The sequence below is a fragment of the Ambystoma mexicanum genome, chromosome 9 (genome assembly GCF_040938575.1).
Source record: "Ambystoma mexicanum isolate Mex_15411 chromosome 9, UKY_AmexF1_1, whole genome shotgun sequence".
NCBI classification, from domain to species: domain Eukaryota; kingdom Metazoa; phylum Chordata; class Amphibia; order Caudata; family Ambystomatidae; genus Ambystoma; species Ambystoma mexicanum.
The window spans coordinates 1,355,722,636-1,355,738,745 of NC_090931.1; positions in this window are offsets into that span (position 1 = coordinate 1,355,722,636).

Below are 16,110 nucleotides of genomic sequence, written 5' to 3' on the forward strand. Positions count from 1 at the left end.
GTAGATCTGATGGCCATTCGGACCAGAGGTAATCGGATATCCCAACTTGGCCCAGAATCTGCCACAAACTTCTTTAAAATGCTCACAATTGTCCGGTTGTAGCGTTCCGCTGCTCCAGAAGAAGCTGGCCGATAAGCAATATGCAACTTCCTTTTGACCCCCAGTATCTCCCACATCTTTGTCATTACTTCACTTGTGAAGTGGCTACCCCTGTCTGACTCAATCCTTTGAGGTAGACCGAAACGGGAAAAGATGTGGTTAATCATCAGGGCAGCTGCAGTTTCTGCCTTGCAATTTGGGGCTGGGAGACATTCCACCCACTTGGTAAACAAGCATGTCACAGTCAACATGTACTTATTCCCCCTAGCAGAGCGAATCACAGGGCCTACAAAGTCGATTTGTAAATCTGACCATGGCAGGGTCATCCCCCTCTTTTGGAGAGGCGCACGGTGTGTGAGGGATGTTGGCTGAAATTGTGCACACACAAGACACCCCTTCAAGTATTGGTCGAGGTCCTGCCCCATGTGTGGCCAGTATGCAACCTCTCTTAAGATTTCCAATGTTGTGTGAAACCCCCTGTGACCTGGTGGCCGCATCATGGGCGTGACTTAACATCAGGCTTCGGAATGAGGTAGGAACCACCCACTGATCGTGGCCAGCTTTGGATTTCCTTACCAACAAACCGTCTTGGATCCGGAACATTTTTGGACATTTCATCAACACTCTTAGGTCCTCTTTCCCAATGTAATCAGTATCCATCAGGGGAAAGTTCTCAGGGTCCTCAAGGTGCTGGTAAAATGTACCAATTATTGGATCCCCCTTCTGAGCAGTAATCAAATCAGCATCAGGGGTCTCCTTACTCCATTGTGCAATTGAAAGGTTGTTGTGAGCATTTGTCTGGGACCTAGTGATAGCAGTGACCTGGATTTCCCCCAACAGGGACTCAATCTCAATTAGATCCCCTTGGATGGCCCCGGTTTTGGCCAGCTGATCAGCTAAGTCATTTCCAGTTTTGTCTGGTCCCTCTACTTTGGAATGACCCTTGATCTTCTTCCAATAGATGGTCATTCCCTTCGAGGTGACCAGATCATCAATGTTTTGGATCACCTTCCCATGTTTCAAGGGTTTGTTGTTAGCACATAATATGCCTCTGGTTTTCCAATTAACCAAGTGCTCCACGAACCCGTTCCGTACATAATCCGAATCTGTGATTATGACCAGTTCGTGGAGTTGATGCTGGACAGCAGTGAGGATGGCCTGATGCACAGCCATCAATTCTGCCACCTGACTACTTCGGGGACCAATTTTGTATCCAGCGGAGGGTTCTGGGGACTCATTCACCCATGCATTCCCTACGCCGGCCACCAGTTCTTTCTCCCCGTCGTTGTCAACATGGTAAGAGCATCCATCCACATACACAGTGGGCATTCCCTCACACTTGTCTTCTTCAAAAACTTTGTGGGGGAATTAAGGTATGCCTCCATGTTGTCCTTTATTTTTAGACTTTCGTCCTCGAGACAGTTTTCTCTGGCACAATCATGCAAGTCAGCCAGACCTTGCGCGAGGGGCTCTTCTTGTTTTGGCCATATCTGACCTCTACAGGAAAGCCTTGCATTGACAGAATCCAGGAAGTAATTCGGGAATTACTCACATTTCCGGCCCGGGTTCTGTCACTTTGGAGATATTGCAGAGGCTGGTGTGGAGTCTCCACTATGATGTGTTCCCCCTGGATAAACGGGCGGTAATTCTTCAATGCCCACACCGTTGCCAGGAGTGCCTTCTCACAATCGTTGAATTTTTCCTCCACAGAGGATAAAGTTTTGCTCGCATAGGAGATTACTTTATTGACGTTGTCATGCTTTTGGTATAATACTGCTGTCAAGCACGTATCAGAGAACCCCGTCTCCAGGAAGAACTCCTTGTTTCTGACAGGGTAAGCTAGGCAAGGCGCTTGTGAGAGGCTTCTTTTGAGTTGTTTTACCGCCTCGGCTTGTTCTGGACCCCATTCCCACTTGACCCCCCCCCTTCAGGAGATGAATCAGGGGTCTGGTGATCTCTGCGTAGCCCTCAATGAACTTTCTGCTGTAATTAGTCAGTCCAAGGAGGCTCCTTAGTTCCCGCAGAGTTGTGGGGTCTTTCAGTTTCTGAAGTGCTTCCACTTTCTTTTCCTGGGGACAGAGACCCTGAGGAGTAATCTCATGCCCCAAGAAATTAACACGGGTTCTGCACCACTGTGCTTTTTGAAAGGAAAGTTTTGCTCCGGCGGCCCTCAACTGCGTCAGAACATAACGGATCTCCGCTATGTGTTCCTCCACAGATGAACTTTTGATGAGGACATCATCTACATAAGCCAGGTTACCCCTCGCACCCAGGTCGGGCATGGCCTTATGTAGGAAAATATTGAACTCATTACCGGAGTTAAGGTATCCGAAGGGAGTCCGGGTCCATGTATACTGCTGGCCCCCAAAGGTAAAAGCCAGTTTGTATTGGTCCTCCCTGCTGACAGGCACGGTCCAGTATCCATTGGTCAGGTCTATTGCAGTGAATACCTGTGACCCCTGGATCTGGGCCAGCCCTTGGTCAATGTAGGGCAGAGGCCATCGGGAAGTATGGACCCATTTGTTGAGCTCCCTAAGGTCAGCACAGAGTCTCCACTGGCCGTTCGGCTTCAATATTCCCAGCACCGGATTATTGAAAGTGCTGTGAACTGGACGGATTATTCCCCGGGACTCAAGGTTCTTAATTATTTCAGTAAGGGACTCCATTGATGCGAGAGGCAAGCGATATTGCTTCACAAACACAGGAGTCATGCCAGGGTCCGTGGGGATTGTTGTTGTGTGGATGTCAGTGCGACCACAGTCATATGAGTCTACCGCAAAGAGATCTTGGAAACCCAAGAAAACTTGTTTGAACTTTTGCTTTTGTTCCAGAGTCACACAGGCATCAGCTAGGTTGACTCTCTCTTCCACCATCTGCCTGAAGCCTGGAAAGACTTCTGGTTTGGCTATCTCCGCGGCCTCCTCCAGCTGGGTGGAGAAGTCCCTGGTCAGAGTGCTGATTTGGACCGGAGGCTTCAGGTGGGAAAGGCAGCCCTCATGGACCTGGAAAATCACCTCATCCCTCCTGAAGTCACAAGTCACATCTTCCTTTCCATAAGGGCAAGAAGTGTACACCAGGAAGTTCCCCCCATGCCGGGTAAAAATCCTGTCTGGTGTTGTATTGTCCTCACTGTCACTGGCAACGCAGTCCTTGGGGATTGGCCCTAACAGTTCATTACCTAAATCAATGGAAAAATGTCAGTCATCAACCGCCATTCCAATAATGGTGCCTGCGGCTAGAATAATACTCTTTAAGTCGCTGTTATCCACCTCTATTAGAATGGTGTCATGTTCTATGTTGACTAATGGAGTTGGGTTTACCCCCAACCCTTGCTGTTGGAGAGAAGCGTTTAGATGTATGTAAGCATCAGGGTTTTTCAAATGTTGTCCTCTTTTAGCTTTCACTTCCAGGGAGAATTGTCGGGTCCTTTCTGGGATGGTGACTTCCTCTTTAGTCTGAATTTCAACTGCATAAGGTAGCAATTGAGCTGACCTAAATGCTTTTTCTGGATCATCAAAGCCCATGGGATTATCCGCTAATCGGGACCAAGCTTTGAAGTTTATTAGGTCCAAACTAATGGCAAAGCGATTGAGAATGTCACTGCCTAAGTAAAAGGCGGCAGGGACGTCTCGCACGACCCAACAATTGTGGACTATGCTCTTGTTGCCAATGGAGTTTTTGAGCATACACCTGCTTGGCAGGAGATGTTTGGAATTAGGTGCTTCCAGGTCCATTTCCCATTTGTCTATCAGTTTGAAGGTGGGAATGGCTGGATCTTTTGGGAGTTGGCGAAACATGGCTTAGCTGATGAAGCTCTTACCGTTGTTCACACACACTCGAGCGAGAACAGAGTCCTTCCCATCATTTAACTGAACAGGGATGAACAACTGCTCTCCAATTTGCTGAATATCAGCCAGGCTCTGAGCTGATTTCACATCTTTCTGGACTATAGGAGTGGGAGTTTCTGATTGTGGATTAGTATAGAATTTCAGAGTGTTTCCTTCCAGTGTGGAATACCACCTTAAACTGGAAGGAAGGTTGATTTTCAGAAATAGAGAGGACCCCCCATCACCAGTCTGTTGTCCTACTGCTATTACTGTCACGTCTGGAATTTGGTTGTTCTGGAAGTGAAATTCTACTTGGTCAGATTTTTGTTCAACCATGTGGCAGGTGCCGTTTAAACTAACATGGTTGACACTCTGTTTTAATTTTATTGGTCGGCTAGTCTGGGTCCAGAGGACCTTGTTTACACAATCTATTAAGGGTGACAACCTCCTCAGGAGGTCATTCCCTAGTAAACAATGGGTGCCCTCTGGAGTCACTACTATGACCGGGTGTTTCACCTTGTGTCGCCCGATCTTAATGTCCAAGTCTGCAGTCCCCTCAACGGGAATTTCCTTCCCGTCAAAGTTCTGCAGTTGTCCAGGAAGAGAGGTGAGAGGAATTTGGTAATTCTCTCCCCTTCCTGCATTCAGTTCGTCAAAGGCCCTTCTGGATAGAAGGGTAGCTTGAGATCCAGTGTCCACCAGTGCCAAAATTGTACCCTGCCCCTGTACTTGTACCGGGGCATAGTATCTTCCCTCCTTCTCCTCAAGGGGGCACAGATAATGCACATTTTTGGACAACTGGTGGGCTAACTTTCTGGTTTTGGACATTGCAAGAGAAGAAATTTGGGCAGAATTCTGTGGAGAGCCTTGGGAATCTGAAAGAAAAATTTGGCAACTGGAGATCAGAGCCATTGTGGGTTCCCCTGGCTCCGGTTCTGGGCCGCCCCCCCCCTTTTTGGAGGCAGTCACCAGGATGGGTTTGAACCAGGGGATTTTCTTGCTGTTGGTTCTGGGATGAGATGGTGGGCGGCGGTAGCTCAGTCTCCACATCTCCCCAGTCTGGATTTGCATCCCTAGGCACCCATTTTTCTTTGGGAGGAGTTCCCCCCTCTCTGAAGGAGAAGATCCTTTTCCCAGGATACTCTGAGGATCCCTCTCCCTCAAATTGGAAGATCTGTACCTCCTCCTCAAACTGAGTCTGTTTGGGTCTTTTGTTTCTCCTACCCCCCCTCTGCTCCTTAGGAGGCAGACTTTCAGGGGCAAGAGATTTTGTTTCCTGTTCCTGGGTTTCCAGGGGTTGTTCACAAGTGAGGAAGGAAGCTTCCTCCAAGGCTTTACACCCCCCTTCCCTTTGTGCCTCCTCCCTGGGAACCGGTGAGTTATCGGGGTGCTGCCCCCGTCATTGTTCTGGAGCACCAGGTCCAGAGTTGGGTGCGTTCTGCGCCGGCACGCCCATCTGAGGGTTCTGCTGAGCCCTCAGTATGTGACCCAGATCCCGCGCCATGTTTTGAACCTGGCGCTCTAACTGGGAAACCCGCTCAGGCTGATACGGGGCCCTGTTTTCTCCCCTGGGCTGATCCCGGGAAGGGTAGCTGTCCCTCCTCTGGTAATACCCCGGGTTGGGAAGATTTGGGTACCCCTCCACCCTTGGCCTCCCCTCTCCCGGATTCAGTGGTCTGGGCTCAGGGAATTGGGGAAAGAAGGATGGATGGTTTTGGGGCTGAAAGTCGGGTGGATATCTGGGGAAAAAAAGTTCTGCCCAGGGTTTGGTAAATTTCTACCCTCCTGTGGGAAGTTTGGAGGGATTCCAAGTTCCCTGGGTTCGGTGCTCGGTTGGATCCCCCCACTTGGGCTGGGGGAGTCCACACATAACCCAGGATTGGACTGTTACCTTTGTAGCGAGGACTTACATAGTCAGGAGAGCGAGGGACCCCATTGGGGGGACTACCTCTTTCACTCCCTGCCTGTGACTGTCCCGAGGGATTTCTGGGTTTAGGATTATTAGGTGCAGGGAGGTTTTTAGGCCCCCCCATCTCCAAATCCAAAACGGGGATGACCTTTACCTCTGCCACCTTGGCAGCAGCAGGGGTGCTGTTGGATTTGGGTTTTTTCTGGGCATTACTTTTGCTATCTACCGGTTTCTGCACCTCATAGATCCGGGTAGCCTGTTCAATGACCCAGTCTAAAGATCTTTTCTCGTGAAAATCCCTCACGAGCTGGGTCATTATGTATTTGGGCAAGGCATGAAAAAATGTATTAAAGAATTCTCTACTGTCTGTGCGCACCCTTCTGGTGGTCTGCGCAAAAGCACGTTTCAGTTCTTGCACAAATTCTTGTGGGGCCTGATCCTCCCCACATTGCAAATTGTAGGCTGCCTTGCGAGCCTCTTGAGGATTTCTATGAGTAGAAAAATGTTTCAAGATGGCCGCCTTATAGGTGGACCATCTTAAATGATTTTGGTCCTCCAGCCCCGCAAAGAAACTCGAGTATTCCGGGGAGAAGGTCCACTTTACATATTGAATACAGCTTTGGCTGTCCTTCAAATGGAAAGTCTCCATCATTTGCTCAAACAACTCTAAGTGCTCCCAAACAGAATACTTGGCGTTCTTATGATAAGGCGTGATGACGCTCCTGATTGCCTTAATCTGCTTTAAGGGGTCCTTAAGCAAGGCCCTTTTTGTCTTATTGGCCCTTTTGGTCCGGGTAACCCTGGTCCATTCATCTTCTGACTCAGAGGCACTGCTCCCAGAGGTTCCCGTCTGTTCTTCCAGGTTTTCCCGGGTTCTGCGGGAATGGCTGGCAGAATATGGGGACCTGGTCTCCTGTGTCCTGCACCGTTCAGAGGAGTCTTCAGATTCCTCCTTGCTGCCAGGATTTGATGGGTACCCCCCCCCCACTGACCTGACTGGGCAGAGGTCTTCAGGATGCCCTTAATGGGCCTACTCTCCTGGGGTTCCCCGTTAATTGCACTGTGCTTGGGTGCCCATACCCGGATGCCCGCCCATCCATTCCTGGGAGGTACTGGCCTATGAGCCCCATACTTCTGGCTGGATAGTAATCTGCCATCCCTGTGGCCCGGTGCTCATGTGCGCCAGGGGACATGGGGGTGGCAGAGTCCAGGGACTGAGAGAGATAAAGGCCTCTGGTACTAGGGCTCCTGAGGTTATGCTCAGGAGTTTCCCTTTCCCAGCGAACCTGGTCTCTATCCGCCCCTGCTCCCTGTTGCAATGCAAGAGCCTGCGCCTTCAGTTCCTCAGTTAAGGCCTTACTAGACTCTATCAGTCTCTCCTGCATCGCTACCTGTTGTTGGAGCCTATCATTGTGCTGGCAGAGAGCCTCATTCTCTCTCTGCGTTTCCTGATTGGTCCTGGAGCACTGGGCCAGTCTTTGCTGCAGGAGGGTTACCTCCTGAGCTGTGTCCCTATTGGCCTGCTCCTTTCTTGCTAGAGCATCCTCCACCCTCCTGGTGTGCTCTAACAAGTTCTGGTGTTCTTTTTGGAGGTCACCCAGTCCCTGGTGGGCCAGGTGATTTTCTTCCATTTTTCTTTTTAAGTGGCAGACTTCCTGGCCTAAGGTGTCCCTTTCCTGACTAAGAATCTGCATCTGTACCGTCAGGTCGTCCCTTTGCCTTTGGAAGGCACCAGCTTTCTGGCGCTCGTGATCAAACTCTGCCTGGGTATCCAGGTCTTTCAGAATCAGTTTATTGCTCTCTGCCTTCTCCCTATCTAGGTGGCTTTGCAGGGTGACTACCTGCTCAGCACATACCCTATTGAAGTCTAACTGTTGCTCCAGCTTTTTCTGGCTCTGCAGTAGGGAGTCCAAACCTTCTTGGTTCTCCTTCTGCAAGGCCAGAAATCTGGTATCCTGGTCAGCCTTTTCCTGTTGCAGGATGTCCATATCCTTCTTTATTTTAATGATGTGCTGTCTACTCTCATTTTCTGACTCCTGGCTCCCCTGCAGCCTCTGCTCAGAAGAGACCAGGTCAGATTGGACCTTCTCTAACGCCATCTGTCGCTTATTTGCCAGATCTTGGCTTTCAGTACATTTATCCTGCATGTCTCCCATATATAGGTACAGGTACGCCGCTATCCTAACCATCTTGTCTTGTTCATCCTTAGCTTTAGGAGCCATGTATAGTTCACTCAGGGCCACATGTAAGGGACCCTGATCTCTCCATATATTTGACCCTGTTTCCGTGACCTGTTGCGTGATGGCCTGCAACCAGACCATGCGGTCCTGGTGAGTCCACTCACCTCTCACAAATAACTTATGTAAGAAGTGCTCTCTGGCTATTTTCATGTCTACTAAGGTCGTCATTCTAGAGATTGGTCTCTGTCCTGACTTACAGAAGTTTGTATTTTATTTTTGCAAAACAGACCTTTTCCTTAGAGTGTTCCTTTGAGGAGTGCTTTACAGCGTAACACAGCGTGGTGATCCGACCGGATATGTGTATCTGGTCAGCTGGCACACTGTATTAATCTGCACAAGTGATAGATCTAACCCAAACGTCCGGCCCGCGCCCCCAATTTGTAAGAGGATTCAATTCAACACTACAGCTAAGTCAACGCCTAGTCTAGAAAACTGAATGAAAACCCTTATTGATATATCTTTATGTCCAGTTCATGCGTTCTGGATGACTACCCCTATATAACACCCCTCTCTTGGAATCCTCCTGACCCCACTGAGCCAAGAAGTAGTTCTGTTTTGCAAGTTAAAAGGTTTATTTGAGAATTTAAACAATATATATATATATATCACACTTTATAATAAATTAATAATTGGATATCACACTTAATCTGATCAGTAATCAATAATGGATAGTCTGGCACTAGCACACTTCTTTATAATCAATGATGAGTGGTTATAGGATGGATAAGATAGCAACAATACTTTTATGGTTTCAAATGGATGCAATGTGGAATGAAATGCAGTACAGAAAATAACTTGATAGGATTTCAGCAAAAGACAATGTAATCACTTTCTTGGACAATTCACCCCCCCCCTTTTATGCAATGCAAGGAAATGGAAGGAAGGCACACAGTTCTCAGAAATGCAATCAAATGTGATTCAGTTCACCCCAGCAAGCTTAGACTACAGAAGTTTGAAACGCAGGCCCAAAATGCTTTTATGTGTGCTGGCAATGAAGTGAAAAAGATGTTAAAATGCTTTTAATTCCCTCTAGAGGTTCAGGTTGAGGATTAGTTGGTTTAAATTAGTTCAGGCTTACTTTAGCAATGTTTTAAGAATGATTGGCAGGTTAAACGAATTTCTTTTTTTAACGGAAGCTGCTGTTTTCACACGTGGAGAAATTTGCAAATCGCGGTAAATTTCGCGAATGCGTGTTTCACGATTGCGTTTAAAAGCTGAGATTCTAAGCTTTCAGAAGAAAGTTACTGCATGTCTCTAGGACAAACGGTTGCGGAGATATGAGCGATTTTGTGAAGGTTGTTTTTCGGATTTGCAACTTTAAAAGTTACTCAATTTGACAAGTGAAGCTTTGAAAATGACATGTGTCAGTTGTGCAGCTGCAGAATTAACAAATGACAGGGGTGCAGCTTGCAAAGGACAGTTCTACTTAGATTAAAATAGCTTGGATTAGATTTATTTTAAAACTAAGAGATTTGGTCTCGCACAATCTGATCTAATTACTCACAAAATATTTTAGAAGATCTGGGTCGCGCCACGGACGGTCTCGGCACACAGCGTCTGGTCTCTGGAACTGCTCTCTGTCCTGGACACTGGTTTTCTGGCCACGGACAGTCTTTCTGGGTCAGCACTGCACTCCTGTCCTGGGTTCTGCTAGGCACCGGTTCTCTGGGTCGGGTCCTGCCTTCTCTTTGGATATTTCTGTCACCGGGTTCTTGCAAAAGTTCTTGGCAAAATTCAGACGGCTCGCCCGGCTGTCTGAAGAGTTCAGTGCAAAAAGATTTTGAGGCCTGCTGACAAATACTCTTGCTGGCAGTGGCCTTTTTGGTTAAGGTTCTGTAGTCTCTGTTTATCTTGGAGTCTAAGTGTTGGCTCTCTGAAGGTTGATGGAGGTAAGGTATGGAATTTTGGCAGAGCTTCCAGCTGCAAGTGGAAAATGAATGTCCCTATCTGTCCTGTCTGTCTGATTTTATCTGTTTTTAAAATGGGTGTGTGTGCAGCATCACTAGACCCTACCCCTCTCCACTTGCCATTGGCCACTTCCTCCTCTTCCCCTTGATTGGGGGAATGAAATGAAGTGTCATCATGATGAGGTCTGTTTATGATACAGAGAACCCACCCCTGTCAACTTTACACACAATCTATATTTGACCTAAAAACATATTTGCACAGGTACACATCTGTTTAAAATGACATGCACCCATCACATATCACAGGAGGTATACCCTGTCCAAATCTGCTCTTCCTGGGGGCTTGCATTCAGAAATGGCAATATTTTGCACTTTTTGGTCGGTTACCAATATTGGATTTGTCCCCGAATTTACACAAATGTTCGCAAAGCATGTGGGCATTAGGTGGTCAGATTTTTAACATGCATACATTTAGAGTAATATCCTCTTTTCCGCTAAAACCCCCCTGAACATACCACCGGGTCCTAACACGTCTTCAAATGTGCACAGAAAAATCACAAGAATTATGGTATCATTTAAATAATTTTCACAAGTCCGCTCTATGAATGATCCATCTTTTTCTAAAACCATATTCTGGCTACAGGGGTGTGTCTTTTCAGGTCACATGGTACAGAAACCAGTCTTTCCAATTTCTGCCAAGCTCAGAGACCCTGCCCCTCCCAGCTTCTGCCAAGAGGAAGCTGTTTTACGACACCTGCAATAAACCATCTGCCTGGGCCCTGGAAGGCCCATTGTTCAAGAGGAGCCATTTACGACTACCCTAATAAAGTCTCTGCCTGGGTCCTATGTTTAGTCTCTAGCAGTCCCTTGGTAATTCAATCAGAGAAGTGTCATATCCCTTTTGGTGGGAACAGCAAAAGGCAGATAGGCCTGGGAACACAGCTGTTATGCAAGTCTCAACTCCTGTCGGGGGTAGATGTCAGGCACAATCCAGTTCCTCAAGCCAGGCCCCAGCTAATGTCACTTTTAGTTACCCAGTTTTCTGCATTCAAGTAAAACTAACAATGTTTACATATGCAGCTAGAATGCTGATTCTAAGTTTAAAACTATGACATTTAAACAATTGCAACCTATGTGACACTCAAAAGTAGGTCACTCAGTTAATTTAAACATTTTCGATTTTTGGTAGTTTTAAATCCAGTTTCAGTTAGGCTGCTGCATGCATAGCTCAGCCAGTTTTGTTATGAACATTGTTTTGGGCTCTTCATCTTCCCAGATTTAATATGCACACATACTTCATTCTGCCAGATGTCCGCTGGTGTTCAGTGAGATTTTTGGATGTGTTGCAATGTTTGAAAATAGGCATTTTGAGCTGGCATTCAGAGAAACAAAAGGTGATTTTTAAAGTGCTTTCTAGCGAACAGGCACTGCTGTTCTTCTCTTTGGCACCCCATTTCACTCATGGCTCTTCTGACCCAGCACACCCGCACCGGGGGTGGCAAGTCAGGCGACCATTTTGGTGTGCGCACAAGCTGCGCGGTTTTCGTGGATTCTGGCGCACATGTGGGCTTTTTCGGCCATCTTGGATTTCCTAAGCCCACAGCACCAAATGTTGTAGCATGATAGCTCAAACGTGGGCCAGGACACCCAACATTAGTCAAGCTGCCATATGGGAGGATTTGCAAATTAAACCAAAACCTCCCTTAATATAAAGACATCGGCAAATCTATCATCCACTAAACACAAATGTGTATAGACTAGTTACTAAAACATAAGAAATCTCATAACTTCTCCTCTCTGAATTCATACAAGGTCAACCAGTATGGTTATTGTCAGTACGTAACAGTCCCTTTGTGGACTCAGAGAACCCTGCAATAAAATAACCAGAGGTAGACCTTAGATTCTATCTCAGTTCAAGCAATCAATAGTAACTATCGTTTCTAGCCCTATGTGTACCTTCATCTTCAATATGTTCATGTTTTGTGCCAGGGGTCAGGGGTCAGGGGTCAGGAACAGCAGGACAACCAGCCTCCTGTCCCACACTCGTATTATGCATACAATGTTACTCACATACTTCGTCTTGCAACATCCACCATGAGGGCATCACTGGAACTCACACTACATGTGCCAGTAAAACAAAACTCAGATCTTAATTCATAATAAACAAGTTAACATATCTATGCTCCACTAAGCCGAAAACGCTCTGCATTGCCTAAGAACATTTGAGCGGGGGCTCTCTTGCCATCACTGTGGACCACTTTGTCTCGCCGGAGAAAGTCGAGGTCACTGGCTACTTAGGAATGGCCGGCAGTGTGTTTTCCACCAGAAGCCAACAAAGATGTCCTGAGTACACTGACGGAGTGAAGATCTGAGGTCCAGCCTGTGGTTGAGTCCCAATCGGCAAAGCCATCCCGAGGTACGTGCTGCGGCTGCAGCACCGACAGGCCAGAGAACCGGCCAACACGACTCCCGACACCCAACGCCCACTGACGGACCTGCATGCATCACCAAGTCTTATTTGCGGCACTGAACACTTTGCATCAAAGTCTACCACATGCTTCAACTTCCCAGGACTTCCATGATCGATCGCTGAAGTGCACCATGAAGGTCAAAGCTGCTGTAACGGCACCAGTATTCCACTTTTCCTTGAGGTTCTCCATGCCAAGCAGCTCCTGCTTGAAAGGGAGTACACCCTCGAAGTATCCCATCGATGAGCATTGAAGAAACTCTTCCGCCTCAGGTACATTGGGGTGGTTGAACTCTTTAAGCAAGAAGCCAGGCTTATTAAAGGTTTATGGACTTGGCTTGTTTATTCTTTTGTTACATGTTGCCCAGGTGGGGGGATCCTCATTCAGAATTGTGAATCTATATCCAAAGAAAGCATTCAGCCATTTGTTAACTTTAACCTGCATTCATTCCTTATTGTCTATGTTGATACACCTTACTGAAGGATTTGTATGCTGTATTATAACTGCCAGCCGTTGATGCAATGTGAAGGATTCTAAAGTCTAAGTGTGGTACCACATAGCATTGTATAGATTTGCCATTTTAGAATTACAAGAGTGCAAAGTGTGCTATTGAATTGTGTATATATCTCTGAAGCGTGTTTATATATAATTAACAGTGTTAGCACATAATATAGTGTGTGAACATTCCTTTGTGGGGGCTTGGGGACTCACTGTACTAAAGAACAAGCCTGCATCACCCCCTGAGAGCTTAAGCCCTGGTTGCTCATCCATAGCTACCATATAGAGAACCTTGGCTGCGGAGCAGAAGTACAGAGACCCCCTCCAGTCTTTACACTGACAAGCTGCTGTCTTGCACATGCAGTTGCCTAATATGGCAGACATGTTGAATACTTATTATGCTGCTGCTTGTCAAATGTTACCACTTGTTCTCCAACAGTGCAAAGACCATCATTAGGGTTCTCTTGTTCTCCCACATGATGATGCCATCCATTATGAGTCTAGTGATTCTTTTGACAGTGCAAAGGCACTCATTACAGTCTGAATGTTTTTCTTTCAAGGCAAGGCCACTCACTAACCTTCTCAGATTATCTCACAGTGTGCAGCCACTCCTTAGAATTCTAAGAAATATTCACAAGTCAGAGACACAAACTAATGTTATCAGGTTTCATCACAGGGCAAAGGCAACCACAAATATTCCTGGTCACTCTCACAGTGCCCAGTCATCCATTAATTTGCTCTCCTTTTTTCCAGGGAAAGCCATCCACTAAAGTTACTAAGTTGTCATACAATTACTCCTTGAGGTTCTTGGATTTTATCCAATAGCACAGCCACTCACTAATATTCTTGTTTGTTTTTCAATGTACACAGTCAGCCACTGTTAGGCAAGCTTGTATGCAGTACCCTTTGGCTGCACTACAGCAACCCTGACCTCCTGGCAATAGGAACCCAACCTTTGGTATAACACTGTACTATACAAGTTGGTAGTGTGGTGGAGTAGCCAGGCTTATCTCAAGAGGGGTCAATGTGAGCTATAGGGGAGTTACATAGAGATTCACAGTGACAAATGTTCAAATAAACTCTTAAACACACGGATTCTTGATTAAACAATTATTAATGTATTTATCAGTCCGTTAGAATAAGCCTTCTTCAAAAGGGAACAATGTAAAACAACATACCAATATACTTACAATACACACTCAGTTTCTAAATGAGAAAATACCCATTTGAGATGGCATACAGTCACTTCCTACACCCTCAGGTGACTTCAATAGTTAGGGTGCTGTTGACATTATTGTATCACTGTTGCATTTATAATATTCTTGAGAGGGGTGTTAAAGAGAAGAGAAGTCAGAATAAAACAAGTATTCACACAGTTATTCTTAAGCAGACCCACCGAGAGACTGCGCTGAAATCATTAACCTCGTTGTACAGCTCGACCACAGGCTGCAAGATCAAAAGACGGACCGGGCCAGAACTGATAATTGAACTATGTATGTACGTCCTAAAGAGAATAATCCACATGCATAGGAGAACACTTCAGAGCACATGCAAATCTGGGAGGGGGGTGCGCAGTACACTGAGCAAAGCTGAAAGAGACAAAAGAAGGCAACAGCAACTCTGCCTCTACTGTGGGAAGTCTGATCATTTCCTTAGGGAATGCCCAGTGAAGCCACCTAGGAGAGTGGTCAGAGCTACTGAAAAAGAAGGAGGAGATCATGAGTCGGAAAACTTCCAGGCCCGGCAAACATAGAGGTCCGGTTGTCGAGCAAAAAGGAAGAGCCATAGACCTCGCACCTTGCCCTACCTGTGATATTGATCAGTCACCAACAACTGTCTTGGATGCATGCCGTAGAGGCTTATATTGACAGCAGAGCCGTTGGTAACTACATGGACCAAGGCCTGGCAACAAGGATGGGGCTTACCCTTTGTCAAAATATGACAACTGAGAAGGTTATCTTCGTCGACGGCACAGAGATAGCTTCGGGTCCTGTCACTCAGTGCACAGCGGAATTGATACTTCTGTGCCAAGATGGACATAAGGAAGCCATAGCCTTCGACCTTATCAAGGCCCTCAGTTCCGGGTGATTTTGGGGATGCCGTGGTTCGTGGCTCACAATCCTAGCATCGAATGGCGTGCAAAGAAACTGACCTTCTCCAAAGACTGTGTCCATGCCTGCTACCAAGTAGAAATGTCAATGCCCAACCCGTCCACGCCAGCTCAAAGTAAAGAGGCAGTGGTTCTAGGCGTAACAAGTACGCTTCCACGAGAATACCAAGACTTCCAAGATGTGTTCCAAAAGGAACAGGCCAACACTCTACCCCCTCACAGGCCATATGACTGTCAGATCGACCTAGTACCCGGTGCGCAAATCTCATGTAGTCGCATTTATGCACTCACAGAACCAGAAAATCTCCATCGGAAGTCATACTTCAACCAATATCTCTCCAACGGATTCATCCGTCCGTCAAAGTCCCCGGCAGCCTCACCGCGATTTTTCGTACCCAAAAAAGGAGGGGGACCTGAGAACATGCATCAATTACCGCGCACTTAATCAAGTAACAGTAAAAAAAAAAACGCTACCATTTACCCCTGATCCCGGAACTGCTGGACCAAGTCAAAGATGCCCAAATATACACCAAATTGGACCTCAGGGGGCCACACCATCTTGTGCAGGTAAAGAAAGGAGATAAATGGAAAACCGCCTTTCGTACCAAGTATGGATTGTACGAATATCCTGCCCCATTCCAATATTTCATGAACGATGTACTGCGGGAATTGATTGACATGTGTGCCCTAGTTTACATCAACAACATCTTGGTGTATTCCTCGTTTAAACAGGATCATGTTAGGCACGTTTGCTCAGTCCTTGCAAAACTCAGACAACATCAGCTATATGCAAAACTTTAGAAATTATCCTTCCATGTCACAGAAGTCGAGTTCTTGGGTTTCGTCCTCACTCCCAGAGGCATCCGCATGGACATGCAAAAGGTAGACGCCATTCTTATTTAGCCGTCTCCGTCTTCGATTAAAGGTATCCAAAGTATGCTTGGTTATTCATATTGGGTTTCTCGCAGATTGTACATCTGATCAATTCCTTATTACGAAAAAATAACAAGCATTTCCAATGAACGTAAGAGGCAGAAAAAGCCTTTCTGGAA